Source organism: Ornithodoros turicata, chromosome 7 (assembly GCF_037126465.1).
Source record: "Ornithodoros turicata isolate Travis chromosome 7, ASM3712646v1, whole genome shotgun sequence".
Taxonomy (NCBI): Eukaryota; Metazoa; Arthropoda; class Arachnida; order Ixodida; family Argasidae; genus Ornithodoros; species Ornithodoros turicata.
The window spans coordinates 52,179,511-52,200,236 of NC_088207.1; the positions used below are offsets into that span (position 1 = coordinate 52,179,511).

At 43.3% G+C, this 20,726-nt stretch overlaps 1 long non-coding RNA gene across 1 annotated transcript; it reads right to left on the minus strand.

The window, feature by feature from the left end:
• Window positions 1-1,969: 1,969 nt before the first annotated feature.
• On the minus strand, window positions 1,970-13,624 carry LOC135401515 (uncharacterized). The gene is made up of 4 exons (XR_010424834.1): window positions 13,564-13,624; window positions 5,389-12,825; window positions 4,697-4,858; window positions 1,970-3,212 (listed from the first exon to the last, which is right to left on the minus strand). It is a non-coding gene; the product is annotated as an uncharacterized LOC135401515 (long non-coding RNA).
• Between the last annotated feature and the right edge of the window lie 7,102 nt (window positions 13,625-20,726).

Sequence of the window (20,726 nt, forward strand, 5' to 3'; positions counted from 1 at the left end):
CATTGACTATGGTCGCTATGGTAATCGTACACACACATTGATCCGCTTTTCCACATGATTCGTATGCAGGTCACACAACGCTATTCTACCGCTACTTCTGTTTGTGCGACGCATAATTGTCAGATAGGCTCTGCGCTGCAGCAGTTTATTTCATAATTGCACACCGGACAAAGTCATTTCTGTGAAGCCGGCCCTAGTCGCGCAATGCCCCTTAGCAACATGTCACCAACCAACATTATTTGAACCACCACCATCTGACAGCGTTGGGTACGGAAAGGTGATATCAGCCTGTTCTAAACGGACAGAAGTTGATGGATTTGCAGTGACTTTTCCAGACCCCTTCCTACACGCCAGGGCTTGGTTGTGGTTTATAGCGATATATTTCTCTGACTATAAGGCGGGACATCCAGAGCGCGTTGAGGCACATGTTGAGGGGCGGGTCCTGTCACTCAACTATACCTTTTTTTTTTCTTTTTTTTCATTTTTACATACTACCTAGCATGCACAGAAATTGTTTCAGTACAATGTATTCGCTTCAGTGTTTCTTCACACTTGCAGATATGAAGGGGAACTCCCGCCCAAAATTATTCGTTGGACTTGCACTTCCATTTGACAATAATCATTGATGTGATGAATGATGACAAACCTTTATTCCAAGACCAAGGCAGCTCCATGGGCAAAGTTTTCACTATCAAAATGGTTCATTTCCATTGGCTGAATCTACCAAAGATGTGAGCATCCATGGAAACCGGAAGTGCTTCTGTTTAATCTGCTCATTCCTTCATCTGGAGTTAGTTCAAGCCAAGCCATGAAGGAACATCCCACAGGCGGGGTTGAGGGACAGTGAGACCTCCGGTCACCACAGTTTTTGGTGAGCACTTCAATGCAAACAATTGAATTCCACACTTCCTTTTGTTGCATAAACTACAACAGAACTCTAACACTTCTTGTACCTCTTGCAAAGGGTTGGGTCAGTAACAGCAATATAAAACACTGAAGCTTTCCTTTAAAGGGTACAAGCTTCCATGCAGTGGACTGCATTTCGTCAGGTACCTACCTACCTGACGAAATGCAGTCCACTGAATGAAAGCTTGTAACCATTAAGGGAAAGCCCTATCGAAATTGCTTGGTCCCTGGCCTAAACCAGCCCAGCCACGCTCTGCACTCAAAGCTCTTCTGAACCCCATCGGACTTCGATCGTTGTTGTGAAGGGGCTCGTTAATTTTATTCCCCACATTCCCACCAGCAATGGGGTAGAGTATTGCCTGTGGCAATGAACCTCCTCACTCTCCAAAGTCAAATATAAATATGTTGCTTCAGTGTTTTATATTTTTGCTGTTACCGTTGAATGTTGTCAACATTCTATTGTCAACAAAGATGAGTCACTGTGACGCCCGCGTGACAGACATCGCGATCATTCTAGTTCCTTTCAACGGAATAAACACCATCGTCATCCCTCTGTCCTCTCATCTCCAACAGTTACCTCTTGCAACGAAGATCCTACCCCAAATGCACTTTCACACGTCATTGACAGGATTTCAGTAAGGAGTTTTTGCAAAAAGTTTCCACCAAAGTGTTCCACCTCTACATGCCGAGACATTTTAACATGCTTGACACAATGCCCAGATTTTTTTTTAGGACATGAACATCAGATTTTCTAAACCATTTGAAAGAATCAAAAATTTTTTTCATGCCTTCTGAATTTGGCAAGCAGACATCCTTCACATGAAAAATGATTTGCAAATTAGACAAGAAAGTTACTCAATGTGTTGCAAGTTGTCCAATTCACAACCCTGTTTTTATAACTGCCCATCCATATTTGCTTACTGGACTGACAATGCACTCTCACCTTTGGTAGTACATTTGGGAAAGGGAAATGGAACTTCACATGCAGAGGAGGATTTCACCGAACTCCTCTAGAAATATATTTCTGGCTACATTACTGGCATTCAACACGCAGAACACTAAATGAAGAGAAAGCACCTGAAATTTAATGTACAGAATGAAAATCACACACAAATTTAATACACAAGAAGTCAATCATTATACATTATTTAGGTAGCATCAGCACATACAAAAGCAACTATTTAATACACAAAGAAATCTCACGCAATAATCAGATAGCATCAGCATGTACAAAATACACATCATGAAACACTCACAATGAACTATTCAATACCAGAAAAATCCTGGCACATTATTTAACCATAATATAGTGCACCTGAAGGCACACACAGCATCGAGGATATAATTTAAAAATTGCATTTCAAATAACCAGGCGGATCCAACCTGACCATTTGAAATAACCGAACCGAATAATGGCTTCACTGCAGCAAAGTCCGCCCGGCAAATGACATTCAACCACGAAGTTTAGTAGCGTTAAAAACGGACACATCAACATTTGCGTACGTACGCACATGCACATACACACACATGCTATACACACACACACAGGCACGTGCATGTTGCAATACCATACCAGAATCTTTGAAACTGACGATTAAATAAATTTGTACTGGCTAAAAGTAATGATTCATTTGTTTCCCGACTTTAATTTGGTGTGGGTCCTGGTTTGGTATGTACAACGTGCGCACACATTCAAAACATCCACGCAACATGCAAAATGGTCGACTGTCATTTGCACGGTGCGAGCCATGTCGCAGTGAAGCTTAAAGGGAACGCAAAAGATGCGTCATGGACGTTTAGAGCAGGATTACGTCCAAGGCATGCGGTGCCGCCATTTTGGGGGGACGAAATTGCGGCCTGGGCCGACTTCCTGGGAACTGCACCCACATTCGTCTCTGTCTGCGAGGAAAACCCAGGAAAACCTGCAGAAGGTGCAGCCGGTACAGAGCAATGCCCCATACCTCCCAGCTCGGCTGGTCAAGTTTGTTCATGATACAAAACAATTGCGTACTTGTCACACACACAATAAACCTAAACCACACAACAATATAACAATATAACAATACAACAATACAACAATACAACAATATGTCACAACAATATGTATATGCACTATGTTGTCCATAGCGTGCTAAGCACTTGCAGCATTACGTCCTGTGGGATGGTACATAGCTGTTGACTGAAGGTGCTTGAAGCACAAAGACAATATCCACGAGTACATGTTCACTTGAGGTTGACACTTCGATGTTGTACCGTTGACGGAGTCTGGTAGTTCCCGCGCTCCTGGCTCTTCGGAAAGACCTGCACTGGTAACAAAAAGTAGTCAATGTAGGTGTGGTTGCTTATGAGGTGCTTAAATGAACCACCACAGGGCCCAGAAATGTGTGATAATTCAACGTGACTATCTGCCGAAAATTATTTGCTTCAACCTCGCATCACATTAGAATTCCACTCCGTGCAATACCGCAATGAACTACCGTGTACCGAACAAGTACCGCGCAGGCATTTTGAATGACAGTGCATCCTTACAGGGTGCCGGTAAGCAGGCTTCCGCTGTTGACACCTGTGACACGCGGCAGAGCTCCCTCCGCGTATTGTTCGAGGGGTACCGGCAGCGTCGAGCCGCGCACGTGACCAGCGCAAACAGGGAAGAAAAAAAACAAGTGTTTTCGAAAACCAGCCTCTTCGATGTTAAGCAGTCGGGGGCATTCACTTCATGTTGTTTGACAATTTTTGAAACTTCAGTGATTTATTTTTGGAGGTCGAATCTGTTTCGTACTCAGTCACAAGTATGAAATAAATCGGTGGGCGATTAGAGTTATTCGAAATTTCCAACATGAAATTAACATCTGATGCTAATTAAATGCTGTTCGCAACCTAGTTTCAGTATTCAAAGTTTTCGAATATTTTTCCAACAGTTCTGAAGCGAGATATCGCTATAGCAATTCTGCAAGTCGGCTTCGTCTTATTACACCCAAGCGTTAGGTGAAGCCCACTTCACGTTACCGCCCTTGTTCTTTTGGTGTGCGGCTCCATTCTGCAAGTCGGCTTGACCTCATTACACTCGAGCGTAACGTGAAGCCCGCTTTACACTGTTAACGATTTTCTGGCATGAAAGTCTACAGCTTTTGGGAGCTCATGGTACAACACTGAACTCTTGACACTGCAGGTTCCAGTAAATGTACTCCCAACTTTCGGAGTTATGTTCAGCAGCAGATGGAAATACGTGCAAGTTTCTAAAAGCACAGTAATGATAGAAATGAGGAGATTCACACAAAGCAGGCCGCATGGAACATGACTCTCTCAACGTAGTTCATCCCACTAATGCACTTCTCTTACAATATGTTATGCTGGATGTTTGGAGCAGAACAGCATTTAATCCATGCACCACCACAAAATATTTCATCATGGGGTATGTACACAAAATTACTCGAATTTGGCCTTTTCTGATTTTTTTAAATTTGATTCGCCATCTTAAGAAATTGAGAGAATTTATGTTCTGAGGCTGGAACAACGAGAAGGGAATATGAAATTATTCGGGTTCCATTCGCAGTGCAAGTGAAATATTCGTAAACTATACACAATGGAAATTTTGCTATTCGCCCGGCTCTACTATGTATCTGTGACAACTGCGAATAAAAACGAGCCTTTTATAGCAGGAGAACATCAAACAGGCGTTACCAGTTTTTGAGTTTTCCTCAGACACTTTAAGGCAGTTGCCGGGACCGATCCCTGTGAAGTCTGCCCAAGACACACCACGTGAGCCTATAGTTATAAAGGCATCACTCACGTCTCACTGTCTCCTTTGGCTGCACTCCCACAGATACACTTCGATTTGCCCCCCCTGGGAAGTCCGAGCTAGTCGCCCCTGTGTCCAAAGCTTCCAAAGGCCAGTTAAGCGAAGCAGGGAAGATGCTAGATGTGCTTGATATGGCTCCAGTTGTATTTGCTTCTGAAATAGAAAAAAGGTCAGAAACAGCGAAACAAAGCATTTTAAAATGCCTGGCCTTTAAGAATGCTCATTAATCTATGAACTGTGAAGTGGCAGCCATAAAATTATCCTCAATGGTCAGTTCAGTCCGTTCATTCCCAGTGTCCAGTTCGTTCTGTCAGTGCCCTTTGCGTTTCAGGCTCGAGAAAATGATGCCTATTTCATCTACACACCAGCTATCTCGCCTTGTTTTATGTTGGTCGACATTCATTGTTGTTCACCATTGCTCATCACTAAGTGATTAATTCTTCTGGTGGAAATTGTGCAGAGCGGTCTGCCCTGCCTCAATAAACACTTCTTCCCATTTCTGTGTCCTTGCCACAATACTGCTCTTGATGGGCAACTAATTGCATGAGAGTTCAACCTATCCTAAAGATGCAGCAATCATTTTCTTCCATGGAGCATTTTCTTCCAGAAGCCTCAGAGGCGTTTCAGTATAGAATCTTGGCTGCCTTCTAATCTTACGGAAGGAAAGAAAAATATCACCACACCTGTCGATGCTAGAGAACCAACGGCTGCACTCCATAGTGTGGTATCTTCCGAGACCATGGGCTGGTGGAACCATCACTCTGGAAAACGAAAAAGAAAAACCAAAAAGGAACACCACACCCATATCTAACCTACTTATCATTATCAATTATAAAAATGATTTTTTTTAAGTCAGTTTCTTCTTCCTCTGGTCCAAAGTACTTGCTGTGGTTGAATATATCTCTCAATGAGTAAAAGCTCAGACATGTTGATATTATAAGGCAGAAGATGTACTATCGTGAGCATCATATCTCATTGTGTGCATCATCTCGTTTGTTCCCTTGGTCTCTTGCTTCTTCTAGCTACTCTGATCTCAATAAACAGTTCCTCCGATCTCTGTGTCCTTGCCACGATATTGCTCTTGATGGACAACTAATTGCATGAGAGTTCAACCTATCCTAAAGATGCAGCAATCATTTTCTTCCATGGAGCATTTTCTTCCAGAAGCCTCAGAGGCGTTTCAGTATAGAATCTTGGCTGCCTTCTAATCTTACGGAAGGAAAGAAAAAATATCACCACATCTGTCGATGCTAGAGAACCAACGGCTGCACTCCATAGTCGGGTATCTTCCGAGACCATGGGCTGGTGGAACCATCACTCTGGAAAACAAAAAAGAAAAACCAAAAAGGAACACCACACCCATATCTAGCCTACTTAACATTATCAATTATAAAAATGATTTTTTTTAAAGTCAGTTTCTTCTTCCTCTGGTCCGAAGTACTTGCCGTGGTTGAATATATCTCAATGAGTAAAAGCTCCGACTTGTTGATATTATAAGGCAGAAGATGTACTATCGTGAGCATCATATCTCGTTATCGTGAGCATCATATCTCGTTATTGTGAGCATCATCTCATTGTGTGCATCATCTCGTTTGTTCCCTTGGTCTCTTGCTTCTAGCTACTCTGATCTCAATAAACAGTTCCTCCGATCTCTGTGTCCTTGCCACAATATTGCTCTTGATGGACAACTAATTGCATGAGAGTTCAACCTATCCTAAAGATGCAGTAATCATTTTCTTCCATGGAGCATTTTCTTCCAGAAGCCTCAGAGGCGTTTCAGTATAGAATCTTGGCTGCCTTCTAATCTTACGGAAGAAAAGAAAAAATATCACCACATCTGTTGACGTTAGAGAACCAACGGCTGCACTCCATAGTCGGGTATCTTCCGAGACCATGGGCTGGTGGAACCATCACTCTGGAAAACGAAAACGAAAAACCAAAAAGGAACACCACACCGATATCCAACCTACTTATCATTATCAATTATAAATTTTTAAGTCAGTTTATTCTTCCTCTGGTCCAAAGTACTTGCTGTGGTTGAATATATCTCTCAATGAGTAAAAGCTCCGACATGTTGATATTATAAGGCAGAAGATGTACTATCGTGAGCATCATATCTCGTTATCGTGAGCATCATATCTCATCGTGTGCATGATCTCGTTTGTTCCCTTGGTCTCTTGCTTCTTCTAGCTACTCTATGATCTCAAACAGTTCCTCCGATCTCTGTGTGTCCTTGCCACAATATTGCTCTTGATGGACAACTAATTGCATGAGAGTTCAATCTGTCCTAAAGGTGCAGCAATCATTTTCTTCCATGGAGCATTTTCTTCCAGAAGCCTCAGAAGCGTTTCAGTATAGAATCTTGGCTGCCTTCTAATCTTACGGAAGAAAAGGAAAAATGTCACCACACCTGTCGATGCTAGAGAACCAACGGCTGCACTCCATAGTGTGGTATCTTCCGAGACCATGGGCTGGTGGAACCATCACTCTGGAAAACGAAAAAGAAAAACCAAAAAGGAACACCACACCCATATCTAGCCTACTTAACATTATCAATTATAAAAATGATTTTTTTTTAAAGTCAGTTTCTTCTTCCTCTGGTCCAAAGTTCTTGCTGTGGTTGAATATATCTCAATGAGTAAAAGCTCCGACTTGTTGATATTATAAGGCAGAAGATGTACTATCGTGAGCATCATATCTCGTTATCGTGAGCATCATATCTCGTTATCGTGAGCATCATATCTCGTTATCGTGAGCATCATATCTCGTTATCGTGAGCATCATATCTCGTTATCGTGAGCATCATATCTCGTTATCGTGAGCATCATATCTCGTTATCGTGAGCATCATATCTCGTTATCGTGAGCATCATATCTCGTTTGTTCCCTTGGTCTTGCTTCTTCTAGCTACTCTGATCTCAACAAACAGTTCCTCCGATCTCTGTGTCCTTGCCACAATATTGCTCTTGATGGGCAACTAATTGCATGAGAGTTCAACCTATCCTAAAGATGCAGCAATCATTTTCTTCCATGGAGCATTTTCTTCCAGAAGCCTCAGAGGCGTTTCAGTATAGAATCTTGGCTGCCTTCTAACCTTACGGAGGAAAAGAAAAAATATCACCACATCTGTTGACGTTAGAGAACCAACGGCTGCACTCCATAGTCCTTCCGAGACCATGGGCTGGTGGAACCATCTCTGGAAGACAAAAAGGAAAAACCAAAAAGGAATACCACCCATACCTAACCTACTTATTATCAATTATAAAAATGATTTTTTTTAAAGTCAGTTTCTTCTTCCTCTGGTCCGAAGTTCTTGCTGTGGTTGAATATATCTCAATGAGTAAAAGCTCCGACTTGTTGATATTATAAGGCAGAAGATGTACTATCGTGAGCATCATATCTCGTTTGTTCTCTTGGTCTCTTCCTTCTTCTAGCTACTCTGATCTCAACAAACAGTTCGTCCGATCTCTGTGTCCTTGCCACAATATTGCTCTTGATGGGCAACTAATTGCATGAGAGTTCAACCTATCCTAAAGATGCAGCAATCATTTTCTTCCATGGAACATTTTCTTCCAGAAGCCTCAGATGCGTTTCAGTATAGAATCTTGGCTGCCTTCTAATCTTACGAAAGAAAAGAAAAGAAAAAATATCACCACATCTGTTGATGATAGAGAACCAACGGCTGCACTCCATAGTCAGGTATCTTTCGAGATCATGGGCTGCTGGAACCACCACTCTGGAAAACGAAAAAGAAAAACCGAAAAGGAACACCACACCCATATCTAACCTACTTATCATTATCAATTATAAAAATGATTTTTTTTAAAGCAAGTTTCTTCTGGTCCCAAATACTTCCTGTGGTTGAATATATCTCTCAAATAAAATCTCCGAATTGTTGCCATTGTGAGGCACAAGATGTGCCATCATCGTTATCTCGTTCGTCCATTGCTCTCGCTTCTTCTAGCTCTAGAGCATGAATAAACAGTTCCTCCAATTCCTGTGTCCTTGACACAATATTATTCTCGACGGGCAACCAATTGCATGGGAGACAGTTCCAGCGAAACATAGCGGATAAATTAAAACATATGGGGAAATATATGGTGAGAACCTGGAAAATACAAGCAGAACGATTAGTGTACCACATCGAAACAATGTGGAAATGCTGAAAAGGAGGAAGAGGTTAGTACAGCAGCCGCAAATTAATCCAGCCAAGCTATAGCGATAAGCCGACTCGCACGCGCTCCGTCAATCCTTCGCCGGGGACGATTCGGTATATATAGTTGCAAAAAAAAAAATTATATATATGATATTATATTATATATATTATATTATATATATTATATTATATATATTATATTATATATATTATATTATATATATTATATTATATATATTATATTATATATTATATTATTATGTATGTAATTATATTATATATTGAATCCCCCCCCAGCAATACAAGACGAGTAAAGAGACACAGACACACACTTTTTTTTCCAAACATCACACATGAAAACACACTTCAATTTTTATTTCTATTCAATCGCTATGTTCGCACTGAAAGAGAACGTACGCGAGCTAAGCCTAACACGGGCGGGCATCTATGCCGAGCAGTCCAACTCCACCGCCTAACACACAGATGTTTGGAGAGGATCTAGGCTCGACCGCATACGCAGATACAGCTACAGCTAAGCATAAATGAGATAATTTTGATGCATATGTGTGTGGCGATTAGCAGCTATACGGAGGGATCATCCACGGCCAGAGACTCGTCCCGAAGGTACGAACCCAAGACACGAGCACAGCAGATGTGCTCACTCGCGCTGGTGTGGACTCTCTCACCGATAACCACTAATCGAGACCGAGCTAGCGGGGTTCCAGCGGCGGGAGGTCCGTGCTTCCATCCAGCGCCGCCACGTCCGCGGCGAAATGTCCCACGGCGGTACAACTTACTGTTGCGTTTCCCAGTGGCCGATTGACCAGTGTTCCTCGAAGGAGATAGTGTACGAGTGGAATCGTGTTTATATTAATTAATTACATTACTAATTGTCACACTACGAAGTCAAAGCAACACTTTGCAATTTTTGTTTGCTATAGAATAAACTAATAATTTCCACTCATAACCATCTCCTTCCATTGTCTCGCTTTTCCTGTCATTCCCCTATCATTTGACACCCTACACACGCAACACACTCTGAAAAACCCAGGGACGAAATCTTACTCCCTAACGACAACCGTCTTTACTCCCTACGTACTCCCGAACAGAAGACACCCCAGGACCGCCACCGCCACGGCTATCATTAATACAACCATAAAAGCTAACCGGTCGCAGTGCGCACCCGTCCGCTTTCCCGTCTACCTAAAGTAATCCAGACCCTGCCCTAAACGGCTGCCAGAAAAATATGCGCCCGTCCCAGTGTTTCGCGCCTACACCTACCCAGACCAGCGGACGAGCCCGGTATGACGGTGACGGCCCTTCCATTCCCACGTATTCCCATGGTAGTCGTAGCCTAGTGTGTCCGACATACTTACCGACGAGAGACGACCGCGAAGGTGCCTCTGTCGGGGTACCACGCGGTGCGAGCTATCGTAGCTATATTTAGGGGCCCACAACCCCGCAACATCATTACACAAGCACTATATGAATTCGCGTACATGACACTCGTAATTCCCAAAGTAATATATAATACTCCCCTCACTGTAGCCGCGAGCCGTGCCCTTCTTCGTCTTTGCAGACAAACTAATGGTAAAGCTAAAAGCTGCACCTATCCTTATTATATACGGCTGTATGTATATCTTCGTGGACAGCCTCTCACCCAACCCGTATACCCCAGAGACCAAGTGCGTCATTTTTCAGACTTATCATAGCTGAGCGAGACAGAGCTGACCGTGTGATAAGCCTCGCACATGGCCATGAACGTTTTTTTTATTTATTTATGATAAAAACGAGTAATCGGTAAATATTACATTTTATGCTAGTATTACTGGTATAGAAATAGACTCAGAAATGAGTTTCACTTATGGCGCATTTATTTAGGCGTGAATGAATCCAGAAAGAACGCCATGTGCCAGGCTCACGTTTCCATCACTGTACCCCAGGTGCTCCTATTCTAATCCTCATACAACTTAACGCGATAGAGTATGGTATTCTTACAGCTAAACCTCACTAGCCTATCTGATATTGTTCAGTGGTGCTGTTCGAGATTCAAAAGCAGAAGGTTCCGACACAGGCTAACGACCAGAATGGGAGGACATTACGTGGAGAAAGATAGGGATATCCCGATAAGAGAGAACCGAAGTCGAACCAAAGAACACAGAACAAAGAAGGTCGGAGGATGTTATTAGCGGACGCGCCACGCAACTGATAACCAACCTGAACATGCATTGCACAAGATTCGACCAGACTGATAATGGACCCTTGATATGCACAACTTTAGGGAATGTCCAGCTTATGAGGGAATGTCCAACTCATTCATGGACGACCAAATGCGATGCGCAAACCTAACCACAAAGACGGACAGAGAGGACACAGTGTCGGAACCGATACCAAATATCAATATCGTGAAAGGATTGAAAACATCCGAGCTAAGCCTAGCATGAACGACATCCACTGAAATGGATCATATTCTACTGGCGGAGAACCTCTTTACAGCAACCACTGAGACAATATCCTGTAGCTAAATGCTTTCCGCGACATACACAGTGCACTTCAGATACCGCAGTGCAATTCGTTACCTGTCTATCCTAGCTGAGCTTGTACCTAACCAGCTACGGCTGCACGCGATATCCTGACACTACTCCTGTCCTAAATACACTTCAACTGCTGTGGCATTAACAGTTAAATTGTAACGATATACAGCTCTTCGTGGCTTGTCTCCTTTCAGCTCTCCCCTCCAGGCTTTTCCGATCGAGTCCTTCCGCTCCTCCATCCGCTGGCTGCTCTCTTCCAGTCGCGTGCCCGACCTATCGTTTAACTATTGCACGCAGCAGTTGGACTACGTTAATTTTAATATATTGGTTATCTATATAAGCGCTAGTGACGAGCAGGAAGTTTCTTCATCCCTGGATTCCGGCAGTGCAGCACACTATAGGACTATGTCTAGGCTAAGATAGTAAGCTAATTCCCTTGCACACTAAGCCTGAGCTATGCTGCGGAGAGAACTACTCTAAACACTACGTTCTATAAAAAGGAAGGAAGTAGCAAGAGGAATCGCTACTGTGCATTTCAGGGAAGTTACTGGTTTTGATCTGGATTTTTTAGATTTTATGAAATTGCGTGGTAAGATAAGAGACAGTAAAAATAAGAAAGGCGGTGGGTCCAGTGAGCCATTTAATTTAAAAAAATGTATACGGAATGTCTTAAAGTATTTATATATAATCACCAGATTACATTTGATTCTAGTTACTTATTTTAAACGGAGTAAAGCTAAAATGCACAGTAAGCACAGAACACACCGTATATAGCTACAAAATCCCTGAAGCTAAAAGCTAATGAATAGCACCTGAGGCACAGCGAGCGAAGAACCCTGCTCGGAACACAGCATCCGCTCCAAGAAGAGGCCTTCACTATCCCAATCACACAGCAATCCTGACCAGCGAAGAACACAGAGCCTAATACACAAACATTACATATAATTGTTGAGGTTTAAAAAATACTGAAATACAATTTTGCGAACAAGGAGACCAGGCGCACTGAACAATCTCGCACCAGACCGAAGCTGTATCCCAACCCGCGCGCACAGAATCCCCAAGTTCCCCACGAGGGCCACGGCTTTCCCCCTTTCCCTCATAAACACTCCTGTAACTTAGCACAAAAGACATACTAAAAGCTGACATACACTCTATCGTGGGTACGAGATAGTCAGAAACGCCTGTCGGACTCTGCGTCTCCACTAATGCTACAGCTAAGAGTAAGAAAAGGGTATTTTACCCATCACATACCGATCTTCTATGCGTCGCTCGAGGCGCCACAAAACCACGCACATCTTCACCTACCCTACGTTACACTTTCATCACGGTATCAACGTTAAATCTATAGAAGTCTTCTGCATGTTCTGATGGCAAGTTTGCTAAAAAAAAAGAAAAAGTAGGTAGTCATGTGCCTAAAATCTAGGCACTGCCCTGAAAAGAGAAAGAGAATGTTGTTACACAATTGGAAAACAATGCATGTAGACAATGCGAGAGCCTTCACCTCCATTTTTGGATCAAGTGTGAAACTAAAATGGCGAGAAAAAAAAGCCCGCCAAAAGTAATTTCAGAATTCGAGCTACAAATTTGGTTGAAATTTCCATTCTAATATTACACAAATGTAAATGAATAATAAATGAAATAAATTACAAATAAAACAGCAGCTAACATTTAAAAAAAGAAAAACTCACGGTAAACTCAGATCGACCCCATGCTGTACAAAGCAGACGAACACCAAATGTGCGTCCAATCATGGGCGCTCGTCATCAGAACCTCACCATCCAACCAGGAGGAAGCCCGCGAAAAGCATTAGGTCACGCGATAAATCGACGCCATGACAGTACAAACGCGTTTGTGCCAATAAAAAAAAAAAGGAAAAATAAGAACAACGAGAACAAAATGCATACTAACGAGAACAAGCGACCAGTGGCACCAAGAATTCCAAATAATACCGAAAGAGATTAACTCCACCGAATTACAACAGCGAGCAGCGTCGCAAAGAGGCGCCGGACATTGAGTATCAGGTCGTCTGCCATGGAACGCGTTCACGTAAAGCTAGTCCGGACAATTGGTAATACGCGAAGACTGAAACTGCCAGCAACACTCCCAAACTTACACCTCATGACGACATTAAAATTGGTTTAAGACCAAACAATAAAAAGTAATTCGTACCGTGGTTGCTGATAACGCACCCGATGATGCTGTTAACGTCCTCACGTAACAGCGACCAGAGGCAAACTGAAGGGAGATAACGGGCGCCTTGGGCATCCAAACACTAGCGCCCCTAGCGGAAAGGTAAATTTTTCGGTTAAAAAAACGTAAACTAACAAACTAATATTGTCCGTACCACCAACAATGAACAACTAATAAACAAAGAAGAAAAACTATAACGTTGCAATAATGATCCATTCAGTATTTACGAAGTCGTCTGCTAAAACTACTGGAGTGATTGACATCGCCGCCAAAAAAATAATAAAGAAAAAAAATGGCCGAAATTTGATTTCACTACCACCCCAACTGAAAACAAATATTTGGCTGGCTAGAACGCTGAGTGGTTAACGAGGGCTGTTCCACTTGATGCCCCGAACATCAAATAAAGTTGAAATGACACAATTTATCTGAAATAAGACGATATAATAGTCGCGGAAGCGATAAAAAGCAATAACCCTAACGCGATCAGGCGACGGGTCGCATGGTGTTAAGTTCGTCGGCACGATTTCACCTGAAAGTTTTTGGACAAGAAGAGGTGTTCAAAGTTGCCCTGGATTATCAAGCTAATCAGATCAAAATATGTTCGATCTTTATCCGGTTATTCTAGCGTTTACTATCCACATTTCTTGCCTAGCGCCTGCCGTATCTGCGTCGAAGTAGAGATGGGAGTAAATTGAAATCCACTGTCCATGTTGTCGACATGTCTCAAAGGCAATCGAAAAGATGCTTCGAATGTCCCTCAATAGTCTATCGCATGCTATATGTCACAGAAAACTTCGAAGGATGGCAAAAGCGATTCAGGTTTTGTATCTCAGCCCAGTGCGGCTCGCTTAGCAGGCAGACGATGTTGTCGATCGAAAGCATGAAAACAGTTCGAACGCTGTGTATATAGCGTTGTCGTAAGCAAAGGATCGCCTCAATTAAGCAGTTTCACGTTAATGTACGTTCAATTATAGATGGCATGCACGCAGAGTCTGCGTTGGACCTCCAAAAACATCATCCGCTGCTATATGAGTAAAGGATTGAATTCTCAGCTTCTGAAACAACTGGACGATTTATAAATTTAAGGAGTGAGAGGTACACATATGAGTCGGGCTCCACCTGGGGAACACAGAGAAATATATGCAGCCTCACTACAAGCATAGCCAGTCGAAATTACGATGAAATAACGATGAGTCAACCAATATGATTAGTTTAATTGGCTTCAGTTGCTGCTATGTTCACGGATATCAACCACATTATATACTCACCTGAAGTCGTTGAGATGTGGACTCTCGCGTTGTTATGTGTGGCAGAGTTGAGTCCTTTGATTAATTTCAAATACGTACAGGAGACGAACTTTGATATGGCCAAGACACACCTTTATTCGAAAACATATCATGCGAAATACGGGGTAGCAAGAAAGGCAACGTAATATTTCTACTAGCGAACTGCTTGCCGAGCTGCTGAACTTGAATGCTAAATTCTACAACACACCTGACAAGCTCATCACACCGTAATTGCGCAATAAGAATACAAATCGACCTGCAAGAGTCATATCTCGCTACCATAAGCGTACTGGAGTAGCCGACCCAATGTAAAGTTCGGCAACATCTCCGTATTTTTCTTTTTTATACCAACCGACTAACCAGCATCACATGTGTACTCCAACCAGGGTAGAGATTTGTAGGGATAACCAGCTCAACTTCAGCCCCTTACTGCTAAACAACAACTTTATTTTGAGAGCGGAGAAGGTACCTCTCCAATCCAATTTAAGTGATACATCTACACAACCGAACGTTGCACTCTGGCTCATTAGGTTACATCATTCACTGTACACATGAAGTGTTACTCCTCCAGGACCTAGGTAACCGCAGTAACACTGCAAATGAAGCCTTCCAATGTCGAGCGCGACCAACCTTGCAGAGGGAATGTTATCCATAAGACGCACACACTGCAGCAACCACTGTCGATCAGCTGTTCAAGACGACACACACGCCTTCAGCAAGATATCATGCACCGATGAACTAGACGGTGACATGAAATGACGTATTACGCGATGCACATTGCACACTTCTTCAAGAACATCAAGAGAAGCAAAAGGTACGAAAGAATCAAAGGACAACGAAAGTGGAAACATCAGCCATGTGCGATGCCAAATTGCGTTCTTCGAACAAAGAGATCACGTGAACAAGGAATATAGGGGAATTTCGGATTTTTGAGCACGGTATAGGGAAATCTAAGAGAGAGGGTGTATACTTGCCCGCGGGCCCATGCGATAGATGGAGTGACTTACGCGTAACAGAGGAGATTTGTTTGTTTTCTGACACCGAAAGGTTTAGGCTTTGAGGGAGAAGACGGAAGGTTGGCGTTGATTTGGTTTTCGTGCCGAATGCGCTAGGTACATACATGAGGGCGAATGAGGGTGTGTTCCCACCCCAAATTCGGGCACGATGAAATAAAACTGCGCACTAACTGACCATGAGCTAATTAAGTATGCTTTTGCCCATATCGCTTGGCGGTTCCAAATTAGGACTGGAGATCCAGCGGTGCTCAATGGTACCAGGGACTTTAGCAGTACCTTCATCTCAGCTAGAGTGTTGCAATTCCTCAGGTCTTTGTGACCCCCGATGATGACGGAGATGGCAGATTTAAAAAAAAAGGGGGGGGGGGGCGTATCTGCTGCATGTTTGGGCATTTGGGGCTTTTCTGACAGGTATATATACCAGGTGTTTCAGTTAAATCATCGGGTTAAATAACTCGCGAACGGGTGCACCAATCGACGAACTTTGTTTTTTACAAGTATCTGTCCGATATCACCTACAAGCTGCGCACGGTGTGAATGAGTGGGAGGCGCTCATTATTTAAATAAAAATTCAAATTAGTTTCGTAAAAAAACGAAACTTCTAAAGCAGGGCGCTGTCGGCATTAAAATGGGTACTACGACTACTACCCCTTTTGGGACATTCAGTGGACACCTTTTAGAGAAAAATCTGCCACCGATAAGCGGGTCATTTGTTGCAGCAATTAATTGGTATCGGTTTACATATTTTTGTCGCGGCTGGTCGCGGTGAAGCGCAAAAGGACGCTCTTCCACTCCCTTATCCACCAATGAATTACGTCCTTTTGCGCTTCACCGCGACCAGCCGCGACAAAAATATGTAAACCGAAACCAATTAATTGCAGCAACAAATGACCCGCTTCGGTGGCTGATTTTCCTCTAAAAGGTGTCCACTGAAAGTCCCAAAAGGGGTAGTACCCATTTTAATGCCGACAGCGCCCTACTTTAGAAGTTATGTTTTTTCATGAAACTCATTTGAATTTTTATTTCAATAATGAGCGCCTCCCACTCATTCACACCGTTGCGCAGCTTGTATAGGTGGTATCGGACAGATACTTGTAGAAACGAAAGTTCGTCGACTGGTGCACCCGTTCGCGAATTATTTTAACTGAAACTTTTAACTCCCCTTTAACCGGGGATTTAACTGAAACACCCGGTATAGCGGTAGGGGAGGTTGTAAGGCTTTCGGAAAAAATCCCTGGCTGTGACTTATCGGGGTTTGGCTTTTACGGTTGGCCCTTTTCGTCATGTATTTTGGGGAAGCGTTGTAAAATGTTTACAGGGAAGGGGTTGCTAGAAAAATCCCCGAAGAATACATTACTCCTCCCTCAACAAGGTTTCTTTCTTTTCTTTTTTTTCAGCTGATCACTTCAAGCTTTTCAGCAGCCCGTCATTTCGAACCTCGAAGTATAGCAGCAGTACAGTGTATTAGCTTTTTTTGTGTGTGTGTGTCACTTGCTCGTCTGTTTCCATCAAGGATTTAACAAATCAGTTTTTTCGTTTTGATGAATAAAAATGAGGTCGATAGACTTAGTACCTTAGTATCTTTATACCTTACACACTAGTACCGACTACCGAACGTGCCATCGCCTCTCTCAAGATGTTTTTTACGTATTTTTTCAACTGCGGATTTTTATGTTAAGGATTATGATTTTCGATTGTGATTTTAGGGTTTTTTCTAGGGTGTGGTTTTGTACTAAGGATTTGGGGATCCGTCGCTGTTAACGTTCCGTTATTTCTCCCTTTCCTGTTTCCTCCTTGTCCTTGGAGAACGGCACGGTACGTTCGTGTTGGCACGACGGGAAGCCATGCATTTCTTCCTTTAATTGAAATAGGTTTCGACGATTGGTTCCAAGTTATGCGAGATAAACTGTATGATACAATATGCATATGCATGTGTTCGTGCACGTGCGTGGTTGCGTGTTTGTCTGTGCACGTGCGTGTGTGTGTGTGCGTGAGAGAGAGAGGCGTAAAAAGGCCGGATTTTCAAAACATTCCCGACAACATTCCACACTGCTGTAAAATATTCCTGTCATGCGTGACAGCATGCTATGCAGTGAAGTTCTTTTTTCTAGAGTGTGTTCTGAGCGCATTCTCTCATGCCGATCCACGTACCGACCAAAGTGGTCCTAATACGTAGACCATTTCAGATTCTAAAAACAGAACCCAGTGATTTATCGAGAACCCCACTACACCCCCCTAACACCCCCCAAATGTTCAGTGACACCCCCCCCCCCCAACTTTTTCAGCTATGTACCTACTACAGGGGGTGCCCTTGCGATTTCAGCTTTAGGCACATGTCGGTAATGATATGTTAAGGTGTAATGACGTAACTACAATAATGACCCCCCCCCCCCCCCAATTTTTTCTAACACCCCTCCGTGCTTGGGATTCTTGACAAACCACTGACACAACCTCACCGCATGTAGCACACTCTACACCAACCTCTGATTTGAGGAGAGATTTTTCCTCAACTGCCACTTTTTAATTGAGGAGAGCACAGGGATTACGCTTTTGTGTGTGTGTGTGTGTCAATTAACAAAAAGTCTGTAACTGTCACAAAAAGGGCGTACGCCTATCATCATCCAATATGATGTCTGTAGCGGCAGATGTATCACCTATATCGTGCCTCGGCGAGCAGCTGCAGCAGCGAAAGGTGGGGCGTATCGACCCAGAGGGTCGACCCCGTCGGAGAGTTATGTTTACAAAGTGCGGCGCGGCTCCTTCGCTGCTCCCCCACGGAGCAGACATGTTTGAGGATAAAGGCGAGAATTTTTATTGGTCGAAAGCCAGCCAATTGCAGCGCTGCAGGCGGGTAGAGCGGAAAGGGAGTTCCTCGGCCTCTTTTATTGATGGCTTCTTTCCACTGCTTCCGACTTGTTCCTCCCTGACGACGACTTTTTATTCAGGGGCCGCGATATGGTTTTTGTTGTTTCGTTGTTGTTGGGTTTTGTTGTTTTGTTATACACTTTCATCTTTCATGGTTTTTGTGTTTGTTCAAAGAAAGCATGGCAGTGCCGGTGTATCTTATTCTGGCTATATAGATATAGTCAAGCACTGAAAGAAATTTATAATAATGTACGGGGGGAAACCAAGATGAAGTACGGAGTGTGCGATGCAGATAGAACGAATAAAAAGTGTGTTTGGGAGCCTTGGAGGCAGCCTTGGAGGAATGGGATCGCCCGTTCCATTCCAATTCCATTCCGAAGAGTGAAGATTTATGATAATTCAATTCCTTTCAGTTCCTCGGAATGAAAAGGTAAGGTCAATTCCCACTCCTGGAATGGCTTGGCAACCCCATTCCATTCCTTTAATTCCACCAATAAAAGAATTAGGACCGGTAACCGTACTAGCTAGCCCAGCAGTGCTATAGAGGAGATTACCCAGCGCGGAAAAAGCACAAAGACAAGGTTGTATTTCGCCCTCCTCCTCCTCCTCCTCTTCATTGGCATAATCATTACATGAGTTTTCCACTAAAGAAACTGGTGCAAGTGATGTGGGGTTGCGGGCCTCACACTAGTGAAGCCAAAATCTCCATTTTATTTTTTCTTAAAACCAAACCATCGCCCTTGACCGTGTGGCACCCACCCTGACCATTACATTCCAATTCCATTCCGCCTGCGAAAAAATACCCTAATTCCATTCCCATTCCATTCCCAGGACAGTTTCCGCCATTCCATTCCAATTCCATTCCGCCTGCGAAAAAATACCCTAATTCCATTCCCATTCCATTCCCAGGACAGTTTCCGCCATTCCATTCCAATTCCATTCCGGGCTCTGATAAATCTGGAATGATTCCGGAATCATTCCAACTCCGGAATGGCAACTCCGCAACCCTGCTTGGAGGACGCTAAAATTGTACGTAAAAATTGGCACTTGATCCGGTGCCGCGTAGAACATATCGTGAGAGAAAAAAAGAAAGAAGAGAAATAAACGGGAATGCCACGCTCAGGTGGACAACATCTCGACTATATCGCAGTGCGGGATTGCGAGTCCTGGGCCGGCTTCACAGGCCGCCCGCATTATAGAACCTGGCTGTATATGACGACATGTGTGACGGTGCGTTGAAGTTGAGTGCAGGGCTCGCTGTAGTTTCATAGCAGAAGAAACTTTCTTACTGTATTTATTTTCCCGCTTTTTCACAATTTCGAGGCATACCACACGTTGTTGGAGTTATACTTCCGGTAAGTATGCTTCACAGAATGAATTTAAGCGCGTCACACATGGCACGACAGCTCTGGATAGTGGTGGAATTATGTATTTCCGATCTAGAGGGGAAAACAACATGGCGAAATGTGTCGAATAGTGGGTTTATTGTGGCGCCCCCACAGTCGTGTAGGGAATGAAGAATGTAAAACATGACAGCATCACCTACGTGATTTTTTACGTCATCTGAAACGCGACAATCCTGCATGGAAACTTTGTCCTAAAGCGCCTTCCAAAAACCACGTGCAAAAAACGAAACTCTTACATGCCCAATCTAGAGGGGAAAACCGCATGGCGAAATGTGTCAATAGTGGGTTTATTGTGGCGCCCCCGCAGTTGTGTACGGAATGAAGAAAGTAAAATATGAGAGCATCAGCTACGTGATTTTTTACGTAAACTGAAACGCGACAATCCTGCATGGAAACATTTGTCCTAAAGCGCTAAAGCGCCTTCCAAAAACCACGTGCAAAAACGAAAGTCTTACATGTCCAATCTAGAGGGGAAAACCGCATGGCGAAATGTGTCGAATAGTGGGTTTATTGTGGCGCCCCCGCAGTTGTGTACGGAATGAAGAAAGTAAAATATGAGAGCATCAGCT